We start from the raw sequence: 17456 nt of genomic DNA, 5'->3' as shown, positions 1-17456 counted from the left end.
TTGCCATTTTATGTGCACCCTCTTCACCGCATAGATCTTGCAAAGTTAAACCTCTTCTATTATTTCCATGACTTTTCATTGTTAAAAAGTGTATTTGCTATGTATTGCCGGAACTACTTTTAAAACCATCCAAGCTAGAACAACGGTGTTTGCGTTGCTAATATCTATATTTTGTCTTAAGGGGGCTTGAGCGTAGGTGTATACCTTTGGACAATTCCCATGGGGTTGTATTTTAATGTTCACCCTCTTGACGATATGGATATTGTAGAGCAATGTCTCCTCTATTAACTTCAACGTATTTTTGAAAACAAAAGTGCCCTTGATGTGCGGCACGATCGAAGTTTGAAAACATGTACGTTTGGAACATATAGTGTATTCGCGTTAATAATATTCAATGTTTTCTTATATATTGCCATGAGGGTGGTGTACTTTGGGGGCAAATCCCACAGGATTGACATTTAATGCGCATCCTCCCACTAAATAGATATTTTGAAGCAACGCTTCTCCTATCATTTCCACAACATTCATTGATATAAAAGTGTGTAGCTGTATTGCTAGAACTACTTCTAAAACCATGCACGAAAGAACGTCGGTATTTGCGTTCATCATGTTCATAGTATCCGTGTGATGTAATTACGGGTCTTGAGCGGCGGTGTAATTTTGGACATTTCCTATAAGGGATTGCTTTTGAATGTTCACCCTTTTGACAATGTAGTTAATGCAGAGCATTTTTCTTTTTGTGATCATATTGCATTTCTTACAAACAAAAGTGCAATTGCTGTACAACCATAACGATCGGGACAATGTGAAGGCATGGAAAATTGAAACATGTGCTAGTGCGCATTTCTTATATTGCCCTGGGGTTAGATGATTTTGAACACATCCCACTCGGTTGCCGTTGAATGTGCACCCCTTTGACTATGATTATGATGATTGTAAAGCAGTGTCTTTACCATTTAAAAATCATAAATAGTAAAGTGTCTTTATTTACCACTCGGCAAAACGACTTTACATGCATATACAAGTGAGTTTGCTTTGGCATATAATGCATGTTTTGTTAATCTGTTTTGGGACCACGACGGTCAGGGTAGGGGGAATCTGGGCACTTCCCAAGGGCTTGACAAAATAGATATTGTAAAGCAACGTCTCCTGTATCACCTTAATTGCATTTTACGAAAATAAAAGCGTATGTGCTACACAGGCGGAAGAGCTTTTCAGAGGTATGTAACCATGGAACATTTTTCGCGGTTGTATACTGCATGTTTTTCATCGCCTTTAGGATGCATGGAGTTACTTTGAGCACCTCCCACAAGGTGGTCTCTGCGAGTGAACCCTTTGGACTGCATAGATATTGTAGATCAATGTTCTTACTTTATCTCTTCCCCGGCAATTTTTATAGAAAAAAAAAGTGTCTTGATATGGCAGGAATCCAATACAATACAATTCAATTTAATCTTTATTTCATTTTTCGACAAGAACAGATAGACATCACTTTCTGTGTAACAGAAAATGAGGTGCGTAAAATTATGTCGAACGAAAAGAATTTACAATGATTATAGCACCAAACGATAATTCATACATAATCATAAAACTCAAGTGATAGTCATAAAACTCAAGGAACGACTTTTTTTTTTCTTGGAGACATTTACTTTTGGAACGACTGTAATTGCGTTGATATTTGCATTACAAAGGGTCATGTATAGAGGCAATTAATGTGGACACTCCCCATATAGTAGGCTCCCTTCGAATGATAATCACTTTAACTATGTCAGTGTAAGTCAAGACTGCAGTGCAATATATCGTCTGTTGACTCCATTGAATTTCATTAAATAAAAGTTTCTTTGCTAGAGGACCAGAAGGACCCCCATAGAACATAACTATGTATTTGCGTTGGTACATGATTATAGCACGTCTTAGACTGCCTTTGGGTGGAGCAATTTTGGGCACCCTCCACGTGGTTGTCTTTCGTTATATGTGAACCATTTTTACCGTATAGATATCGTAGAACAAAAAATCTTCTATAACTCACACTGAATTTTAATGGAAATGAAACGAAAAGGGCGTTATGCACAGAGTTTTTTCCGCTTCAAACATCTGTATTCACGTGTGTATATAATTATGTTTTGTACCGGGCCGTGAGGGTATAGGGATGAATTCGGGTACCTCCTTACGAGTCGCTTTGACTGTTCACCACTTTAAAAAAAAAAAAAAAGATAATTATACACATTGTAGAAAAATGTCTCTGTCAGTACCAATTCTATTTCATGGAAATAAAAGAGTCTTTGCTAGACGGTCAAACGACTTAAAAATAACATCTTGTTATATACGCTTAGAACAACGGAAATCGCGTTGGTTGATGCATGTTGTGTAAATGGTCGTGGGGATAAAATGATCGACGTGGGTGACTTTGAGCACTACCCTACCCACAGGGTTTCCTTTGACTGTGCCATCTTCAATATCTCAAAACCCTAAAGGATGCAAGAGATGAATCATCAAGATTCGAGCAAACCACCCTCCAAATATAGTTCATTCATTACAAAATTAGACAAATTATAGATGTTGACACTTGTTTAATTTCGTACTTTGATTCTACGTAATTAATGAATAAGCTATCATTATCTGTCTGATAACAAACTCTAATATTGTTATATTATTCAGGCTAGTTTACTAAGGCTGTAAAGTTTGTTTTTGGTGAAGAGAAACTGATATATCATATTTGAACACTCTTGATATGCTCATATCGGGCACTTTGATGCATTAGAATATTCCGTTGGCTCGGAACCCTTTGTATATTATGCAAGAGGCACAGATTATATACGTGGAAATGTTTGCATCGCATTAACTCACATTGCAAACATAGGTTGCAACATTTTTGGTGTTCCAATCTGAAACCTAGAAGCATTGTTTTCATGGAAACACTGTATTTTTATCATTATGGGAGCTAATTTGCATACTATGCAAATGAGGCCCAGATTATGTACATGGAAATGTTTGCATCGCACTAACTGACATCGTTAACATAAATTTCAACACTTTCGATATTCCAGTCTCAATCCTAGAAGCATTGCTTTCATGGAAACACTGTATTGTTATCATTAGGCCTATGGGAGCTAATTTGCATATTATGCAAATGAGGCCCAGACTATGTACATGGTGAATGTTTGCATCGCACTAACTGACATTGTAAACATAGATTTCAACACTTTCGGTGTTCCAATCTAAAACCTAGAAGTATAGTTTTCATGGAAACACTGTATTTTTATCACAATGGGAGCTAATTTGCATATCATGGAAATTTAGCCACTTTGCCCCACTGGATTTCTTGGGACTTTGAGTATGGTGTTTAGGAGCCCAAAACAAGTAGCACTGCAGTAGTAGTAGTGAATGAAACCCTATTTTGACTGGACTTATGTGATCTATGACAAAATGTGTGTCCAGTTTCTGTTAACAGTGCTTCATTTCTTTCAGAAGTACAGTATTTGTTGCAGTACTTCATCGAGTATAATGAGCTTGCTTTGGTATCGTGCAGAAGTCCATGCAAGACCCGTTTCACCCACATTGATTTCAGAGAGATCAGTGTCAATTAGTGTTTTCAGTTTCACTTAGTAAGTCCTCGTGACTGAAACATACCAATCAGAAAAATGAGATAGCGAAACTGAAACCAGTGAAGTGAAACTGAAACCAATGAGAAGTTTGGTGAAACACCCTATACAGGACTGTAAGAAAGGAACAGCCATGAACTAACCATTTTTATCGGGAGTGGGGGCTGAGGTGGAGGAGGGTCTCATTTTATGAGAAATTGACTTAATCTACCCATGTTCTATGCCTAATTGGCTTGAACAAAATGTCATCTGCTCTTATGATTGTGCCAATTGCAAAACGAAAAACAACAAAAAATCCAGCTACTGAGATGGAATATACATAATACACCACTAGTAATGAAAATTGTGATATTTGGACAGCTGTGTTATAATGGCTACAGGCAAGTTTGAGTGTAACCATGGTAGCTATGGTCTCTCACCGGTTAGGTCTCAACTCCAGTCAATTAAATTTACATACTTATATAAATTTAAAATGGTGTTTATCGTTGAGAGGGTGTTGCATTTTTTGTTTGAGAAAAAAAAATTGTTTTCAGCATAAAGTTCCCATAGAAATGACCTAATTTTGGCTCAGATTTTTTGGAAAAGAGGTCAAAAATGGACCCAATTTTGCTTGAAGAAAGGCAGGAAATAAGAAATACACACACTGACAACTTATCTCATGATTAATGTCAGTTGTATAATGAACACTTGAGATATTCTAAAATTCCTATTAATTTTTCTGGTTTGGGGTAGCCATGTTGATGACGTCATTTTGGCATGTTCCGACGCAGAAATTCTGGGTAAATTTTACTGGTAAGTTTGTTAAGACATATACTTTCAAAAAATTACAAAATTTGTTTGTTATACGATAGTTGCCAGTTGACCCCAAAATTCAGCCTCAATCCGCAGGCCTAATTACTTGCCAAAGAATAACAACAAAAATATGCAGCTATAAAGGCAGTCACAGCTACACTGTGATATAACACAATTTTTTACATAAAATTTTGTACAATGTATTTCATTATTCAATTGCAAACTCTGGCTAGAGATTGCTGGGTTTGAAATAATAGGGCTTCTAGTTTCAAGACAACTTTTTAAAAGGAATAATGAATGCACAGAGGCTATTGTTAAAAGCATGAACTTCAATTGTGATGTGGAACACTGCGGTAAAAGGACACAAGTCACAAACAATGTGAGTGTGTATGCACTCTCTGGTAAAACTAGAGCATTTCAATATATACAGCGAAAAGGACACAGAGTATTGACATTAATATGACATAATGACTGCATGACGGATGGCGTCTCCTCTTCCAACTATCCACTTAAGCAAATATCTCGCTAGATGCGAGAAGAGAGCTTTTCAAATCTGTGTGAGCAGAAATTTCTGACATGAAAAGTAAATAGACAAAAATATCTGTGCCATCCATTAAAAAAAAAAGAAAACAAATGAAAAAAGAAAAATGAAGAACACAGTAAATGTGTTATAACTGACTCTGGCTCAGAAAAAGAATGAAGATGTCACGAAACTCCAAATTAACCTGAACCTTATGATCACATCAAGTTAGGTTTAATTACAGTATTGGATGTCATATCAATGGTAAAATGTCTAAAGAGTATCACTGTAGAGTAATGACTTTCTTCTGATTAATCTCATGACATCAAGTGTGATGTGATAGGTCTATCATTCACACGTTTGCACTCATCTTTTTAATGCCTCTTACAATCTGATATTAAAGCTTGAATTGCCTTTCTGTATATTAAAACTAAATGTACCATTGATGGGTATTGCGATTCTCTCTCTCTCTCTCACCCTTTCTATCATTCTGCCTATCATTCTACATCAACTATTATGTGAATTGCATTTTACAAATATAATTCAAGTCTACAACCTATAGGAGATGCATATATGACACTCTTCTGATATTTCCAACAACAACAATCAAGACAAGACAGAAGAAAAAATACATATTGCAGATATACTGCAATCACTTTTTAAATCAAGTTGTTGGAATCCTTTCTGCTTCTACTCAACAGAACAGCAACCTGAAATTATATTCATCATATATATATTATTCCATTAAATATTTCCGTGGTTCTGTGTCAACGTGGTAAATAAAGGGAAGATGACAGCTAACCACAGAAATATGAACGGCTGACAAATGGAATGGCTATGCCGGATGGGATATTGAATGATGCAATCAGTTAATTGGAATATGAGAGAGGAACATCACACGATATGCACAAGATTTTAGCAGACCGAGCCAATCTATGTCACTCACTTGTGGCTCAAAGTGGATTTCAACCCATTGAGGATGGGCTGACTTTGCTACAACACGCACTGCTCATTGACACTTGCCCGAGTACATATCATGTATACTCGGGACTTGCCCTCAACTGCTTAAAGTATAATATGTAAGACTACAAGAACAAGGCGGGCAGGTGATGATTAAAGGGGCTGTACAGTACTGGTTGAGGTAGGGATTCATGGTTTCTACATTCCTAAGTGAGATAATGAGAAACCTCTTATGAAATATGAAAGAGCATGTCATTTTAAGAAGGATTCAACGTTTATTTGATGAAAATTGGTTTTCAGATGGCTGTGAGATCCAAAAAAGTGATAATAATAAAAGACTACATGCCCCAACTTTATTAGGATCTCTTTGTTTCACATTGTTTTTGGATATCTCGGCCACTTCAAAACCGATTTTCATCAAATAAACTTTTGATACTCCTTAGAATTGCATGCTCCATGACATCTCATGGAGTGGTTTCTGAATATCTCGCAAAATGTTAAAAGCTAAATCCTCACCTCGACCAGAACTGTACACACCCTTTAAGCATGTGGACTTTTTATGACCAAAAGGAAGACTTTTATACACAAAATCCATGGAATTTTACCACAGTATTCTTGAAAGGTGTAAAGTTGATAGCAGAGGATGAAAAGAAATATAAAGGAACAGAGTTATGGAAGAAGATAACAGCATGAAAAAAGAATAATGTCTTTAACACTGTAAGATCTCTTCAGAAATATTGTGACTGGCATCACTTGCAGATATACTATATTCCTTGTAAAGTTACTCTGATAGCAACAGTGGCAGAATGTGTAGAGTTTTACAAGCAGTAATCTACAATATTTGGAATTGTAGACAATGTAAATAAGACTTCCAGGAATTACAAGAGTAATTTACAATATTTGGAATCTTCGATAAAAATAACAAAAGAATTTCAAGAATTTACAATCCTGGTGGATGAAACTAACAAATTTAAATTTCAAGAATTACAAGAGTAATTTACAATATTTGGAATACTGGTGGATTAAAAAAATACAAAAGAATTTCAAGAATTTACAAGAGTAATCTACAATATTTAGAATTCTGATGGATAAAAATAACAAAATAATTTCAAGTATTTGTACATTTTTTATGTACAAGCAGTAACATACTATCATTGACTAGGAGTCCTAAAAGTAGTCAATCCTACCTGGTCGAGATGACTCTCTACTAGTTCTACTCTCCTGCCTGGATTCAAGTTTGCCTGAAACAAGGCGAAAGGACGACCCTCTCTTCCTCGGTGGCGATTTCTGTGGCAATCCCTCACTTGGTGCATCATCTACAGAGTGCGACTTGACTGGGGAGTTAACTTTTTTCATTCTTAAAGTGGCTTGCAGTTTTCTACTCTGTTTACACAGCTTTGTCTTCCCTCGTTGAAGGGAGAATTATATGGAGCATAACTCCATACCAGCAGGATGATTTGGTAAAATACTCATCCTGGAGAGCAACAGGTCCTTGTTATTAAATACACCATCATTCTCTTAATACCCTACCATATGCATGACACTGCTGTCCAATGCCTATTCCACAAGGAAGAAATTACAAGGGGCAGGGCAGCTTGTACTCCATCGCTACATTACCACAGTACGCTTCCAGGGTCACTTTTAACATCCAAGTTGTTCCAATGATGATCGAGCAATGCAAGGTGTGGCATGGTTATATTCTACTGAGTTTCAAACCAAAAGAAGCATATTGTGGCTGCGATGCACTCACAAAGTCAAATCTATCCCCGCTCAGTAATCAACTCCTGCTAAAAATACTGTGAGAAATACAAGTTCCACTGTCCACTCTGCGAGATTAGATACATTGTATTCCTTATTTACACCACTGCCAGTGTTAAATATCATATTTGTGGGTCATACTGTGGGAACGTTTGAACTATTTGATTCTCACTGATCAGTTCGAGATATTTCCCATGCCAACCGGAGAACAATAAACACCTCTACATCCGTGCATCAAAGAGTACATCATAATGCAAAGTCCACATACTGGTGAAGATTATTATCAGAAATTTGGCAAGATCAAATAGGGAAGGGCTCTTAATGAGTTGACAAAGCGTTTCTGAATTTTTTCTTCTCTTTTTCTCCTCTTTCTACACTTCATTTCAATCAATGAATACTTCACAGCCATTTGCTGGGACTAAGCAAAAAGTTAAACAATACCTGCCAATAGAAGCCTTGATATTGATAAATACAGTGAATAGGCCCCTGGCATTCTACAGGGCAAGTGTCAAGAGCACTACAGGTTGTGTAGCTGTGTGGTAAAAGAAAATAGAGTGCTCTGCTGGTCGCTATGGTTCTACCACTGGAGAAAACAAAGCACCATTGAAAGACAGGATTTAATCTTGGCAGGTTGGACTGTTTGACTTCCAGAAAACCCTGCAGAAAGTTTTCAAAGAGCAAGAGGGGTTGCCCATCACAAGTGGGATAGAACAGGACATAAGATGTTGGTTTTACTGTCCAAGTACAATGTACTTGCAAACTGCTGGGGGGGGGGGGGGGTAAGATTAAACTACTGCAATCTGGGCAATTGAATGGCACATCAAAACTTTGAGGGTAAGGAACAGAGGTTGGGGCAATGCCTCAGTGGTATGTATTTTCAAAAGAATAAATATATGATATATTGAATAGGGAATATCATACAGTCTTACAACATTAAAGGGTACAGTGTATATCAGAGGGTATATCACAGTCAAAATATGATATTCTTGTCAAAATTGTCAAAATTGTGCAAGAAGGTGGTAACACAATGAAAAATCTCACTTTACTCTTGCTGCAACTACACAATCTAAACAGTGAGCCACTTCAGACAATAGAAACATCTCACATGTAATCATGTTTATGAATCTTGATTGTAATCTTGGTAAGAGTTTTGGAAGCACTCGCGTACTGAGCTGTCAATCAAATTCACAAGACGTGAGCTAGGTAGTGCACCACAAGCAGATTGCAATCATATTGTGGAGGTCAAGTCTTTCAGACAGATACTGTAAAAGTGGAAATTTTCGCGGTGTTGAAATTCTCGCGCAACCAGAAACTAGTGCGAAAATAAAAGCACGCAAATATTTTTCCTTGCCATATGTTCCCATAGTTGCTGTCTTGCTTCCGTGGAATAAAAGCACACAAAAATCTTCTTACGTGGCTGAGCACGAAAAATTTGCAGCGCGAAAATATAAATTTTTAGAGTAGAGGAAATCAAAATTTTTTTTAAAGAAAACAGCTTCAAACCCCAATTTGCAAGTATACAAGTTCCAGAATCATGATTGCAATAATTTGCTTTCAGACGCAAAAAACATCTTGATTAGGGTGGGATTTCACGGAGCACGCGAACGATTTGCGAAGGACGCGAATGACAAAGTCCAACATTCGGAAATTTTTTTCTCCGAATGTGTTCCGACAACGACACCGAAAACTATTCTTGCGCAATATATGCGAAGTTTCCACGACGTATGTGCGAATGTCGTGTGTATCATTGCTAAAGTACAGCATGTTATGTACACGAAGAACACGCGACGGAAATGCGAACAACGAAAAATTTTCAATAATCGTGGGAGAAAATGTACCCAAGGAGAGGTAGAAGCTGTCTTGAGTTGATTTTTTTTTCTTTATTTCTCCTTTCTTTTTTCTTTCATTTCTCTCTCATGTGCCAACATTTTTTTTTCCTAGGACCTATCTCCACTAGTAAAGTATTTGACTTTTTTTTTGCAGTTCCTCCAACACATAATATCTATAGTTCAAATGAAATTTTACATACTTTAGATTAATTTTAAGTGTATTCTGTGATTTTTTTGTATATCAAACATTTCTTTCTCTTTGCTTGTCTTTAATTTCTTTTGTTTCTATAGTTGTTAATGATTGTTTAATGTTTAGATGCATGCTACAATTTTTATTTGTAGAAAATGTATAGGTCATACATCCCCCAAACGTGCGGTAAACGTTCGTGAGAATGTCTCAAAAGGTACGCGAACAGTTTGCGATTACGTCGTAAAATGATTGGAAAGACTTCGCAGATTTCGCGTGACGCGAGACATTCTCCAAAGTTTCGGAGTCTGTTTGTGGTTTTGCGAATATTTTGCGAAAATTGCGCGTGTCTTGCGAAGGTCTTGCTCATATGACGAGAACAATTCACGAGCAAATCACGACCAAGTATGCGGAAAAGGTTCGCAAAAAATTTCAAACTTTTTTTTTTTTTTAAAAACGACATTTGCGAACTATCGATGACGCTTCCGAACCCTCACGTTTGTTTGGCGATCTTTTGCAGACTAAAATACGAATGCTGGATTTTGCCATTCGCGTCCTGCGCAAATCGTTTGCGTGCTCCGTGAAATCCCACCCTTACAATCATGAATCTTCTACCGTCAGAAAGGGAGAATTGCCATGTCAATGAATAAACAATCACAGCATCACATAAACATACAGTGCACATGTAAATAAAGGATACAATGTACAGGAACCGCAATAGAATGAACAGGAATGCACGAAGAATGGTAGTTTGAATCCATGATATCCAAGACTACGATTCAAATCTAAAATATCCTCTATCAGAAATGATTAGAGAAGAGAAAGAAAAAAAAAATTATTTCTGCAGTCAAAATCACACAAACCTATAGAAGATAGACCTTCCAGTCAATTATTTTGGTGTCACTTGTGAAGAATTTTGAATTGGGATTATATTTTTTTTTCCATTTAATAAGAAAATATCAGCAGAGTGCAGGGGGACATTACAAGTCACTATCCTACTATCAAAAAGCAAAGCATTATGTGTCTGTTGGATTTAAGTATTCATGCCTAATTCTCATGAATTTCCAACCTGCAATATTCATAAGAAATGGGACAAAATATAAAGGAAATGTCCACCTGATAAAGCAGTTTATACATTAGCACATTCCTTCCCCCAACTTCATCAACATTGACAAAGATCAATTGATAATATGTAGTAGTACACACTTTGTCTAGCAAGCTCATCGAGGCAGATGGAATTTAAGAAAGACTAGATGCAGAAAGATTGCTGCTTGTAGCATGCAACGCTCACGTTATCCACAAACCCTTCTGTCATCTGTGGCTAATAACGCTCGCCTCTGCGTCAAAAATTGAAGATGGACTTACGTAAGAGAGCTTCCTGATCCTGCAACATCACTCCTGAGAAGAGGGTCTTCCTCCGGGCTCCGGAGCCACCCCCTGAACGCACCTTGGGGATCGCCTGGATCGCCAGCGAGTGACGACGCAGACTCCGGGGACCAGCATCCATCGCAAATTATAAAGCAGCGGCCAAAACCTTCACATGTCAAAACCAACTTCCTCTTCAAATATACCTTCTCTGCCCTCCCTTTGCACTAATTGCAGGGTAAAAAGAATGGAGGAATGAAATTCCAGATAGGAAAACTTCTTATGTGACTTCTAAAACTGACATGAAGCTGCAATATCCATCTGTCCTTTACCACCGTCTCTAGTTGCCTGTGGGAATTCGGGGAATGCAAAGCCGTCTGCCTGTTAATAGAGCCAAACTTGTTGACTTTGTAATTGCAAGTTGCCTCTACACTAGCTACAAAATGCAGTAACCAGAGTTGAGTGACAACAACCGAACGAGCGCCTAATCCGCAGAGCACATAGTTAAACCACTCTCCCCTCCTCTCGACCAAACGAAACTCATCCTCGCAACAACGACACGGGAATCAACAAGAAAACTGTCACTTCACAACGATCACGCCCCCTGTTTCGAATAGAGAGGAAAAAAATAAGAAAACAGAACAATAAACTTTGTCAAGGGTACCTGTATTTGTATCACAGCGGATATAAAGAGACATGAAACTCGCCAACTCCTCCCTGGCGCAAGGCAGAATTTCAGGTCAGTATTCAAGGTCCACGGTTCGGAACTTGAGCGGTGCCTCATTTCACTTGAGGTAATGAACCAGAGAGCTCTCGCTCCGCCGAGCAGAAAATTGCAAATCAGAAGCAGCCCCTGGACATTGGATCTTCGAAAGAGATTGAGCGAGAAAAATCACATTTCATTCTCCGCGAGATCAATATTTTGCGCCTTTCACATGCAGAAATCCACATGGCTGGGGTGAGGAAGATGAACGGAAATGCTACAAACTGTGAGAAAGACGATGGTTTAAAGAAATAAAACTGAAAGCATGAAGCAACTGAGAGGCTCCTCAGTGAAGGAATCACATAAGAGGGAAATCTAATGCATGAGTTATCAATCTTGTGCTTTTATTTTAGGCCTTGCTTCACGAAGTGATGCAAAAAACATTGAAATTTCCAAATTACATCAGCATCCTTAGCAACAGCACGGCAACAACATGACTGGGAGCTGTTTTTTTTTTCCTCTTAAATTTCTTTTTTTCTGTGGCACAACTCATGCATAGTTGCGTCTTCTGCAAATTGTCATTTAATACCGCTCTTTGTTTTTATTGCTCAGGGCTCCTGAGGTGTGTAAGCCTAGCTATCTGGACTATGACAGTTGGTAGAGCATTACTTAAACTGCAGAGTCACTGATCAATAATTAGCAGCTACAGAGTCTGCATTGTTTGCTACGAAAGTATTAATACATTTGAAATAATTTCAGACAATGTACAGTGTTACAGAGGGTGTTTTTTTTTAATCTGTTATCTTTACTTGACTTTACTTGGAACAAGCTAGATTATTCAATCAGATCAGTTTCTTCCATCATTTAAGAGAAGTTGTTATTTGTAAGTAACACACCAAATATATTCTGGGCTAGCTAATCATTCCTGCACAATAGCGATGTAATTGTTATATTGGCATTCCGGTGGACTCTTGTTGTGGCATAATCAATATACACTGTATTTTTTTTTTATGTTACTTTGCAATGTACAGTATGTATAGATCCGCTATGTTATCTTCTGATACATTTTGCTACGGTATTTAATGTACATATGTTCGTCAGTATTATTCAGGGTTCTATGGAAGACATCAGTCAAAGTTTGAGGAAAATTGGACAATCGAGGCAAAAGTTATGAAATCTTAAAGTCTTGATGTTGCAACTACTGGATGAAGAGACTACTAGAGATTAAAGGGAATCTCTCCCCTAAAACTTAGATCTGAGAGGTATGAAAGCATGTCCTAAGAACTCTAGAGAAAATTCTATCCCATCACAAAAAAATGTCCCAAACTGTGAAATATCAATTTTAATATTTGCATGCACTAGTGTGCGCTGCAATAGTAGCCAAATCTGAAAATAGTAGCCGTGCGTAGACCATCGGTGTGTGCATGTTTCCTTCGTTCACCTCCGTCTGCACGCAGCTATATCGAATACTGTCTATCGGTATCGCCTCATTGAGCCATATGCATCCGCATGAGTAGAGGCTGCCGCGGCTGCCTGGTCAGTGGCCCGGCGCGGCGCGGAATAGCACCAACCTAGCTGCGTACATGGGCGTGGACATTTGCGTGCGTTTGCGTGTTTTGAGAGTATCGTAGTACACTGATCGTACAGAAAATTATCGAACTACACAATCGAATGCAGTCGATAAGGCCAGAAGACTACAAAATGTACTCTTAGATCGAGGCGCATGTAATTTTTGGCATTTTAGAGATTGCTCTATGTCTCTTTATATATTGCTATATCTTTGTATGTGAGTAACGTTGCACTCTTATATTTCATAGGGATATTACCAGTACAATAACCTACAATGTCAGAAAACTACATTTCTGTGTATAGATACACTTTAAGATGTCATGTGTGGATAACAACATAAAGAAAATATAGTTAGGGAATTCCACAACAATTCATTTTTCATGAAAATTAGGTATTCCATCAACTTGATATTGACATATGTAAAGGGTAGTAATTATTCCCCCCGCTTTCTGAAAGCAGTTTAGTCAAGTGCTCTTTCACTATGCTAGAAAAGTGAATTACATAAGTGAAGTACTTGGTAGGCGCGGTCAGACTGGCAAAAGATAGCGAAGTTTAAGATCACGATCTTTAAGATCTCAAAGTTAAGCCAGCGTGACCGCAAACTTCCCGCGAAACATCTTGATCTGTTTGTGGGCGGTGTCTCCGAAGCACGAGGCCATTGTCATGTAGAGACGTGCATTGTTACGTCACAATCATTAGCCATCAGATAGCGCACTCTATCTTGCGTGCCTACCAATGGCCCAAACTTCTCGATCTTTTGCCAGTCTGACCGCGCCTATTGATGATGTATGAGGAACTTGAGATGTTGCAATGGCAACTGGTTATGCCTTTGCCATATCACATGGTTCTCCCAATGGTTCTAGAGAACGTCTTGGCAACAGACGACAGTTTCATATAATCGGTAAAAAACTGATACCATGATTGAGTGTTTTAAACACTTATGTGCGACAAACATGGTAATATCAGGTTTATTTTTTTGCTTTGAACTAAGTTCGTTTGGATGGATGGCTAAATAGTTTCAAAAGAGCAAGTATTCCAAAATTACAGACTGGGCTTCTCTTCACATAAATCAGAGCCGAGAGAACATTTTCTTTGATCGCAACTGATGCATTTGAAGAATATTTTCTTTATTCGATAAATGCTAGCAATCATATTAGCTGACATATCCCAAGATACAAGATCGACCATTACCAGCCTACATAATCATTGTCCCTAGGTACTGTAAAAGTGGTTTCTTTCGCGGTGGTTTTATTTTCGCGCTTTTCGCGCTTTGAGGTTGAACCGTGAATTTAACATCATGCGAAAACTCATCGCTTGTTACAACGCTATCATTACCGACCGCGAATTTAAACACACGTGAAAAAGTCGGCACCGATGGAAACTGCGAAAGTTTCTGTACGCGAAAGAAACCACTTTTACAGTACCGTACTCACTGAACAGTACTTCCTGATCTTGGACAAGAGATCCTGGTACCAATGTTTTCCTCCTGTTGGAGTTCAAAGCCACTTTCACCTTGGGTGGGGCATTATTCCCTCCAAGGGTGTGTCTCCTGGGAATGGTCCTTGGTAGTCCATCCATGGTAACATGAAAACAATGTGTTCTCTTCAAATGCAAGAACTAAAGTATCAACCTCCAAGGTGGTACCACTACGAGCACACTCTAGCCGAGCATCTGCCTTTGAACATCTTTCTTGATGGCCCCGTCTTGCCAGGAACGTTTACGAATTCAGACGAAAGCCAGCAACAAACAATTCCACCATGATAGGGTGATGGAGTACATGGTGTTCTGGCGCTAGGGTTCCTGACTGACCACCTACTTGGTTGGCCTGACTAACGAGAGGAACTTCACTGGTGATGAGATGAGAATTTGTGGTAGTGATTTCAAGTCCTTGTTCAACAACCAACATGGATTCCCTTACACAGCCATTCCAAAACAGCTCACCACTGGATTCTTCTTACGCCAGGAATATCCTAGTAGATATAGGCCCTACCCTTGGCGCTCTAACATTCACAAGTCTGTGACTATCCAAGATACATGTTTGCTCTGTCACACAAAGGCAGAGGCAGCACCCACCTTACACCTGTTGACATGACAATGGGTGGGTGTTTCAGACCACCGACTTTCCCAACAATACGCCAAAGCTGCTCACTTCTACGACTGTAATCCCAAAGTACACAGTTTCAGCAACTGGTAATTGGAATCTGCTCCTCCGATAGAATAGGAAAACAAAGGCCAGGTACTACTGAGGCGCCTGGACCACACCTCTCCCATGGAGACACATCTCACTGGCAGAATTCATGCAAATACCATTCAGCAAAATTTCAGAGATTATGCAAATGCTAACAGTTATCCATGGAATCCCACTATGGAAGGCATATTTGCAGAGATTGCCATCCCTTTGAACATACAAAGAGCCGACATATGTCTCTGCAAGACCGGAATCTGATTAACTGATTCTAACTCACACCCAAAAATCTTCCCGTCTCTGGCCCCTATGCAACTACAAACCAATTTTCTCTCCATTCGTGAAACACATTAAACATATCACGGCACAGACATGCTGATATAAGTGAAAAATTGGACCCAAATTTGCCAGCAATGGGCAGTCTGTGCATAGCCATCACTCTAAACTTGGCCACGTTTACCCAACTCGGAATTCCAGGGAGTGTGGTGTAAGTTGCTAGGGAGCGGCACAGAGAGTAAATGCTGGTCCCATTCTCATATGGATGCACACCAGGGACAATCCCAGAAAGATGCACCTTGTCTCTAAAACTGTGTTGGGCGGTACTTAAAAAGAAATTCTTGACTGGATCATGGACAGGAAATAAAGAAAACAATCTGAACTGATGGCACAGAAATCAAACGGTAGTACCAAAGATTTGATGTCTACCATGAAAAGGAGGTAAGACTTTGTTTATATTGAATACTGTAAAAGTGGGAATTTTCACTCACTTGGTGAAAAGGAGGTAAGAATTTGTTTATATTGAATACTGTACAAGTGAGAATTTTCGCTCACTTCGTGCAACCAGAAGCTAGCACGAAAATAAAAGCACACAGATATTTTTACATGCCATATGATCTAGTAATTAATGTCCTGATTCCACAGAATTAAAAGCATGCAGAATTCATCTTACTCAGTCAAGCGCCACCCCCCCCCCCCAAAAAAAAAAATAAATTACTCTTGCAAAAAAATATCCACCTTTACATCAATTCATCCATAATAAATCAGATCTGTAATCCAGGACATATGTCATGGCAATCATAATATCATTGTCAAAATGCAAGATACAGTAGATAGAAAAAAGTAAAGTTTTAATATTTTTACTTGACCTTTTGACCTTTGACCTCATGACCCCAAACTTTCACCAGAGAATCTAAATTGGGTAATACATGTATACACTAAGTTTCAAGAAAATATCTTTAGGCATTGCAAAGATATGGTGGAAATAGTGAAACTTTACATATGTAACCATGACCTTTTGACCTTTGACCTTGAGCATGAGCACCCAAAGGTTGATAGGCACAACTTCACCCCCTAAGACATATACTGTACATGCTAAGTTTCATGAGGCGTGTCTTCATCAGCCCGAAGTTCAAACTAGCGGGACATTTTGCGGTCTTAGAAAATAGCCCGATACAGCGAATGTGCGTCTTCATCAGCTCGAACAGCCTGCTTCGGGAAATTAGTCCGAAAATTGACGCATGCGCACTTTGCAATATTACTCTGCCTGGCTCGCGGTTCGAAAGTGGATTTCCCCGCTCAAAATCTCCTATATCACCGTATGTACGATTCTACAACCAGGGAGGTGAGCAGTACAGCAAATTCTCTCCAAAGGGATATTAATAGCGCTACTCTTTCTTCTGTCCAGTGAGGCATCTTATATGAAATTAACGAATTGCAATGTTTAAACAAGTCCAAAATGCACAAAATCTGCAAGAATCTTCAGCTAAGGTAGAGTGGAACAGAGGAAGAAGTTTACAAAAAAACAGCTAGCATGCACGGCACTGAGTTTTAATAGGGAGGTGAGAGAAATCACCTCCCTGGTTTTAAAGATGACAACAACAGTAGGCCTATAGTACACACATGTGATCCTTGAATACACCGTGCGTGTAATGTACTAGGCCTATCACAATCACTAGCTGCTTGTACATGCGCTTTCCATCGCCAGCT

This window comes from Diadema antillarum, unplaced genomic scaffold (assembly GCF_040938485.1).
Source record: "Diadema antillarum isolate AM-2024a unplaced genomic scaffold, OU_Dant_1.0 seq00000069_RagTag, whole genome shotgun sequence".
Classification (NCBI taxonomy): Eukaryota; Metazoa; Echinodermata; class Echinoidea; order Diadematoida; family Diadematidae; genus Diadema; species Diadema antillarum.
The sequence above is the reverse complement of the archived record's forward strand: the minus strand, read 5'-3'. Positions refer to the sequence as shown.